Here is a 7,380-nt window from a genome sequence, read left to right as displayed (position 1 = left end):
CTATAATTTGGAGTCAGATATTTAAGTTTTATGCACGTCAATCCTTCTTCTGCACCTATTTCCGTCCTTGGTTGTAGGCAAGCAGGTAGGTTAGTTATATCTCATAACTATAACCCCTACACACACAGACATAAAGACACACACAAACATACAAACTCGCACCACATGTAACGTTTAACATGAACTTCAGTCGGTTCATCCTTTCAGTAGAGTCTCCATGACTCATAGGTTGACACACACATTCACATGAAGAACCTTTTGACACACACATTCACATGAAGAAAAGATCATTCCCTATTAAACACACACAGATCCACAGGTACCCACACCACCATTCTAACAGCGTATATGGCAGAGTACCAGTCTCTGTACCTGACACAAGTACTACTACAGAAGACTCCTTTCACATCCTGCTGGTGATCGATGCACGTCTAGTTTTAGTATAAACTTCTCTTTGGCTATTTGACTGCTTTGTCTTTGCTGATTATTACTGCCGTTACCGATTTCCACGTCTGTCTGTATGAGGGCTAAGCTACTGGAGATGAACAGCAGTGAGAACGGAGAATCCAGAGACGACTTTGTGGCGTACAGACCCACCACACCGGAGCAAGGCCAACATGGTAGCCTGTCTGCACCACACTAGAATCAAAGAATGTGGGAGGTCTTTGAATAAGGATAAGTGTGTTTCGTGTCCTCTAGGAGAACATGTGGTGATTTTTAAAATTAGATAGATCTTTAAGTTTTTCATATCCTCAAATCTGGGCCTTCAGTCTAAATCTGGTTCTGGGCTCTGTAATCTTTAGCCATGGTTAACCGTAGAGAATATGACACGTGCTAAAAGGGAAGGTGGAGAACATATGGTTACCTGACTTATTAGAACAGTCTGCTCTTTGCGTTCTCTCTTTCTCTCTCTCTGTGTTTTTTCCTCCATCCCTCTTTCATTCTTGCTATTTCACTCTCCTCCTCTCGCTGTAGATTCTGGCTCAGTAAAGGAGTCCTCATGGACGGCTCTCCCAGAGGAAGACTCGGGCAGTGAGGAGGGAGGCTTATATTTCCGCTGCTCTCCTCACCCAGAGAGTCGCTCCGCCCTTCCCCTCATGGCTAAGAGCACTCACCAGGCCCCTCTGAGCAGCGCCGCCCTTCTGGCCTCCATTGCTCTGGGGCGCCAGCTGGAACCTCATCGTCCCCCAACACCTCCTCCTCGAGCTCCCCCCAGGACTAACCTTGCTGCTCTGGAACTGGAGCAGGACCAGCCCCAGGGGGATGTCGAGGACTTGCCCATAGACCCCGCCGTGGTTGGGGACCTTATAACATTCAGTACGGACTCCTTGCCCCATGGGCTTTTTGACCCCCCTCTGAAGCCCCCAGACAGTAAACCTTTCCCCCTGACTCCTCCGCCCCCAAACCCCAGAGAGAGGGAGAGGTTGGGTGGGAGGACCTCCCTGCACAGTGCAGCGGAGTGGATCGCTCAGGCCAATGGAGAAACAGGACATGCAGGAACTGAGAGGAGTCAGACTGGGAGTCTGGGGAGTCAGACTGGAAACAGAAGGAGAAGATCCAGTCATGGACTTGCCTCACAGCTAGGTAAGTTGGGAGTAAACAGGATTTTCTATAGTGAGTCATGTTAGTATCGTTCAAGATTAGGATTAATCCGTGTCCGAACCTGGAATATTTAGTGGGTCGTGATGTCGAGCCACATGAATTTACACCATCAGTTCTCCCACTGGTTTCCCCACCATTTCCCAACATTTTACATGTTGTTTTTTTTTATTAAGTCAGCTGTACCACCAAATTAATTCTTTTTTTGTTGTAATATTTCTTGTCTGTTTCCTTCCCCGATTGCTTTTATTCAGTTTTGGATCTGCCGCTGTGCCAAGATACGATGGAGGCAGAAGACAAGTCTCCGACCCCGATTGCCCTCTACCCAGACCCTCGTCTGTGGAGCCCCAAAACGCATCATCATGTCAAAATCATCCCGTGACCTCGCCCATCCCCCATCCGTCCTCAGATTGACCCCTGGAGTTTCATATCCGCTGGCGGGACAGAAAAATCTAGTTTGCACCACACCCTATCAGCCAGTAGTCCCACGAGCCCACGACTCGGTTACCAGCCATCACCCACTAACCCCTTCACGAACTGTGACCCCTTCCCATCTCCTGACTGTGATCCCTTCAGTCTCAAGGCTGACCCTTCATTTGACTCTGACTTCTCCTCACCCTTTGACCCCTTCTGCCCCCCTTTCCCGACATCTCGCTCTGCACCCTGCTCCACGAACGGGAGCCCAAACCTTTCTCTCAGGGTCGCCCCGCTGAACCCGGCCGACTCCCCTCTCCTCGACCTCGGCTGGGCTGCGCTCAGCAAGCCCCCGGCTCTCGCCAAAGAAAAGGTTCGCCCCAGGAAGACTGTGGGACTCAGTCCCTTCAGATCTCCAGCGCAGCTCACAGACGACAGGTTCTAACAGGGGTCTAGGGTCTCTTTAAAAGGAGGGAAAATGCATAGCCATTTCACCAGATTTCACAAACAAAAAGAAAAAAATATTTTACAGGAAAAAAATAGTTCCCCAAAAACTGGGTTTTCCATTATTACAGTGTTGGCTTAGAAAGAAAGGAACCTAAACAATTCTTCAAGATGTGGTGTATGGACTTCAGAATCAACATCATTCCAAACAGGATTTCCCTCCAATGTCATTAGCATTGTTATTCTGGAAAACTGAGAAATATGCTTTTTAATTTTTGTTCCTGTGAATCTTAGAGATATTTGCAATATACATTAGGTTTTAAGAGACCGTTCTTTGGTCATCTCTCATGGGAGAAATTCAGCCAAAACTTCTAATGAGGTTAATGATTAATGAAAGCCAAAAAGGGGTGCAATCAATCCGCTTGGTCTTATCTGCTAACATTTCTTTATTGCCCACGAGCTTTGCTAGGTTTCATTTACCGTTACCTGTGTTAGCATATGTGGCTGAGAGCTATTCCTTAAAAGAGTGGTGTGTACTGCTTAAAGATCAGTTTAGCAGGTTTACGTTACACTGAGCAGACCAATCACTCAGGTTGCATGCTGCACCTTATATATACGGTCTCTTGTCACTCCCCGCCGCTACAGAAGAGCAGACGGAGTATGGCAGGCCCTTTTAACATATAATGGGCTTCGTCTGGATAAGAGCGTCTGCTAAATGCCATAAATGTAAATGTAAATGTAAATGTCTGATTATCTGTAATTACATTCTGGATATCTAAATATTAGTTTTGACTAGTAACAATTACAATTTGACTATCCGGAATAACAATTCAAGATATCTACATTTACATTCTACCTAGTAAGAAGAACAATTCAAGATATCTTCAATTTCAATTTGATGGAACAAAATGCCTTTTAAGATATCTAAAATTACGTCACTGGATTCGTCATTTTATGAGTCACACATATGGCAAGCCGTTTTAGCTTTTATTCCTTTTTTCTTGATATCGGGAATTAAATTAATACATGTGGAAATACAATTTCCACTAGTAAAAATGTAATTCTTGCCCAGCAAACATGGCAACAGTGGCCCTCTTTGGGACCACAGCGGGCTTAAAATGTGGCCCTATTTGGGCTGCCCACATTGGACCCCTTCCGTTTTGAACGTGGGGGCGTAACAGGGCCCACTGTTATGGACCCAAATGGGCTACCCGCAATCAGCCCAGTTATCCGAGTTTGCCCAATTCAAGCCCTTTCTTAGCCGACTACTTAGCCCACAGTTGCCTACACTGGCCCCACATATCCCAGCAAACATGGCAACAGTGGCCCTCTTTGGGACCACAGCTGGCTTAAAATGTGGCCCTATTTGGGCTGCCCACATTGGACCCCTTCCGATCAGTTAACCGTGCTCGGGCCCGCTTTGAAGAGGTGGGCCAGGGCACGATTCATGTGGACTCGGGCACGGTTCGCTTCTAGTGTGAGCGCTATCCGTGCCCGGGCCCGCTTGGTGCCTCGTCTGATTGGTTCATTTCGCTGGAACTCAAACATGACATCAGTGATGCGACGCTCACGTTAAACAGTCATAGCGGCAAAGCGATTAGCAGACAATCGTTGTGTTAAATTATCGATAAATCTGTGCTTGCACCGTGTTTCTGCACTCCCAAAACGACTCCAAAAATACAATAAAAAGAGAATCGTGAACTCTATAGTGTTGTGCGAGCGTTGTGATGACGTAAGCGTGCTCGGGCCGGGTTGCTGAAGCGAGTGTGAGTGCAGGCCAGCGGGGGAGTGGGGAGGGGGGATAACCGGGCCCCAGCACGGAACGAGCAAACCGTGCCTAGTGTGAGTACGCCCTAAGCTATTGCACTGTTCCACCCATAGCCACCACCACTTTCCCATAGTTTGCCATCTGTGTATTCTCTTCTTTAAACTACAAATAGATTATCCAGAAAATATTTTTTTTGCCTCTTTTGGAGCCTAAATGCTTACCTCATGTAAAAACCACCAAGAGTTTGGAAAAGGGTCAAGTCATTATTTATTTTACATTGAAAAAACATTAAGTTTAAACTTAAACTAGCATTTACATTTGAACTGCAGATGCAGATGTCTTTTGCATTCAAAAGATTCTTATAATTTATAATGTCACATGCTTGCTGAATATTCTGAGCACAGCAAAAATTATGAGTAATATAAAACAGTAAATGAAATATCTTTCAAGTGCAAGAAAAAAATGACACTGAATTCACTAAGAATATTTTAAACAGAACGACTGGAAAACCATAATCAATAACATGAACATCATAAATCAGACTTGGTTCTGTGTGTGTCTTCTCAACATTCTTTCTTTTCTACCTCCATCACGGTCTCTAGCGTTCCTCAGCCACACCTTGATTGCAGCCTCAACTGCAGCATTGGTCACTTGTTCTGGTGCACTTCTGTGGACTGCCGCTATGTAGTTGTACAGCACAAATGTACAAAAATATTCTGAATGTTTCAGATTAATAAAACAGGTAGAGACTAAAACACTTTCATAAAATTCTATAAAATGTAAAATACATTTTAAACATCTATTAAGTGTTGCCTTCATCCACCATCACTTTACCACAAAAGTGAAAAAGTATTGACTGAGCAATTTCCAGTGAAAACTTAGACAAACTGTACAGATGAATTGCAAGCAAAAGAAATAAACCAAAATATCAAAATCCTTCTCACCTATGACCACTTTACAGAGGATGAGATCTTGAAAAGATCTCTTCTCCCCAGAGCCTTTCCAAGAGAGCTGCAGAGCAAGACTGTTAGCAAAGTTGAGGTGATGGAATAAGTTGTAGACACCTAGAAAAAAATATAGATATAAATTTACCTACACATATTCACTGTGTATACACAGAGTTGTATATAAAAGCCAGCAACTAGACTGTAGGTGCTTGAAATCTCGAACGCGGCCTATATTTCGTGTTAAGATATATCTCACAAACAGCATGCTAATGTGTAAATGTTTAGCTAGCGGGTCTTGTCAACTAACTAAATTTACGGGCGCACTGCAAACATTATATATACAGTGTGTGTGTGTGTGTGTGTGTGTGTGTGTGTATGCGCGAGCGCGTAATAGGTTTGATAAGACACCCTAACAGCAATGGCGTTTATAACGTGGTAGGGATTACACTATGAGTAAAAATGTTAACTGCTTCGAAATTTTGTGCATAATTATTCGAAATTTAAGTGTACGTATCAAATGATTGTATTGGTCAAAACATACCTTACAAATTCGTAATCGATGAACAGACGAGAACCGAGAAAGAGCTGGCAATCTTCTCAACAAACGGTCTGCGCATGTTCTTCTTGCCGCGATTTAATTATGTGCCTGTTATGTGCCTGATGAAAAATGTTAAGGGCCATCATACAGCTAATTGACTGAGGCAAAACGCCTGTTTTTGAATCACAAATCGTTTAAGTTTTGTGTTTTTGTTTCACTCAGTATATTTTTTATAAGAGGAAAAGCGAACAATTGTGGCTGTTGTAATTAATTGTTTAGACACCCAACACTCGCAACAAAAAATATAAAGTGGGATGCAAAATAATATTCTACATGAGTGTCCACCAACTGCTGTTTTAACTACAATTCATCAGACTACAATACACAAAAGTGGGACTGAGGACTTGTTTAGTTTTAAAGTGCTACTTTTAAAGGTGTGGCATATGATGACCAACCATAATAACCACATCTGATGTGAGACTTGAAAAGAGACACAATGCAGCATATTCAAGTAAAAGCAGCTGGGCTGCTGTCCTTAATTTTCTTTACAGTAATCAAACATGCATTTCTTAGTGTGGGGTTGACTATGGGCAAGCCCTGGTGCACTGCCCACATTTAACCTGTAATGGCCAGAAGTGGGCTAATGGGCACGGGCCCAGAGTGGGCTAAACTATTTTGTGCCCTCATGAGGTTATCAGTGGGCAAGCCCAATGGTGCACTGCCCACATTTAACCTGTAATGGCCAGAAGTGGGCTAATGGGCACGGGCCCATAGTGGGCTAAACTATTTTGTGCCCTCATGAGGTTATCAGTGGGCAAGCCCAATGGTGCACTGCCCACATTTAACCTGTAATGGCCAGAAGTGGGCTAATGGGCACGGGCCCAGAGTGGGCTAAACTATTTTGTGCCCTCATGAGGTTATCAGTGGGCAAGCCCAATGGTGCACTGCCCACATTTAACCTGTAATGGCCAGAAGTGGGCTAATGGGCACGGGCCCATAGTGGGCTAAACTATTTTGTGCCCTCATGAGGTTATCAGTAGGCAAGCCCAATGGTGCACTGCCCACATTTAACCTGTAATGGCCAGAAGTGGGCTAATGGGCACGGGCCCATAGTGGGCTAAACTATTGTGTCCCATCATGAGGTTATCAGTAGGCAAGCCCTATCCCTCACTGCCCAAAGGAAACCCAAAATGGGCCCAAATGGGATTGTTTGCTGGGTGATATCATAAATTAAATTAATTCAAGTAAGAATTCATTTTTCACTAGTAAAAATTTAATTTCTACTAGTAAAAATTTAATTTCTACTAGTAAGAATGTAATTATTACATGTACAAATTATATTTTTGATATCAAGAATAGAATTCTTACTAGTAAAAATTTTATTCTTACTAAATTCTATTTTTACATGTGAAAATTGAATTTCTACTAGTAAAAATTTAATTATTACATGTTCTAATGTAAATTAGCTTGATTTGCATGCGGATACAAAGGCAGAGCTAATTTACATTGCGCTCTTCTTAAAGAGACCACATTAGGTATTGTCTTTCTTTTTTTTATACAGCTTGCACAGTGCTTATTTTTCATAGCTTCATACTTCATAGTTTAAGTGTGGGCTAATGTTAAACTCTGCCAATGGCCGACTTGGTTCTGTCACGTATTATGAGGAGGGT

General features: G+C 43.4%; 1 long non-coding RNA gene and 1 pseudogene across 1 annotated transcript; one reads left to right on the top strand and one right to left on the bottom strand.

Moving 5' to 3' along the window:
- Nucleotides 1–520: 520 nt before the first annotated feature.
- Nucleotides 521–2,458, top strand: LOC143498980 (uncharacterized; annotated as a pseudogene).
- Nucleotides 2,459–4,604: 2,146 nt separating this feature from the next.
- LOC143498976 (uncharacterized) lies at nucleotides 4,605–5,786 on the bottom strand. The gene is made up of 3 exons (XR_013126029.1): nucleotides 5,714–5,786; nucleotides 5,170–5,289; nucleotides 4,605–4,905 (listed from the first exon to the last, which is right to left on the bottom strand). It is a non-coding gene; the product is annotated as an uncharacterized LOC143498976 (long non-coding RNA).
- Between the last annotated feature and the right edge of the window lie 1,594 nt (nucleotides 5,787–7,380).

This window comes from Brachyhypopomus gauderio, unplaced genomic scaffold, assembly GCF_052324685.1.
Source record: "Brachyhypopomus gauderio isolate BG-103 unplaced genomic scaffold, BGAUD_0.2 sc128, whole genome shotgun sequence".
NCBI classification, from domain to species: domain Eukaryota; kingdom Metazoa; phylum Chordata; class Actinopteri; order Gymnotiformes; family Hypopomidae; genus Brachyhypopomus; species Brachyhypopomus gauderio.
The sequence above is the reverse complement of the archived record's forward strand: the minus strand, read 5'-3'. Positions and strand labels throughout refer to the sequence as shown.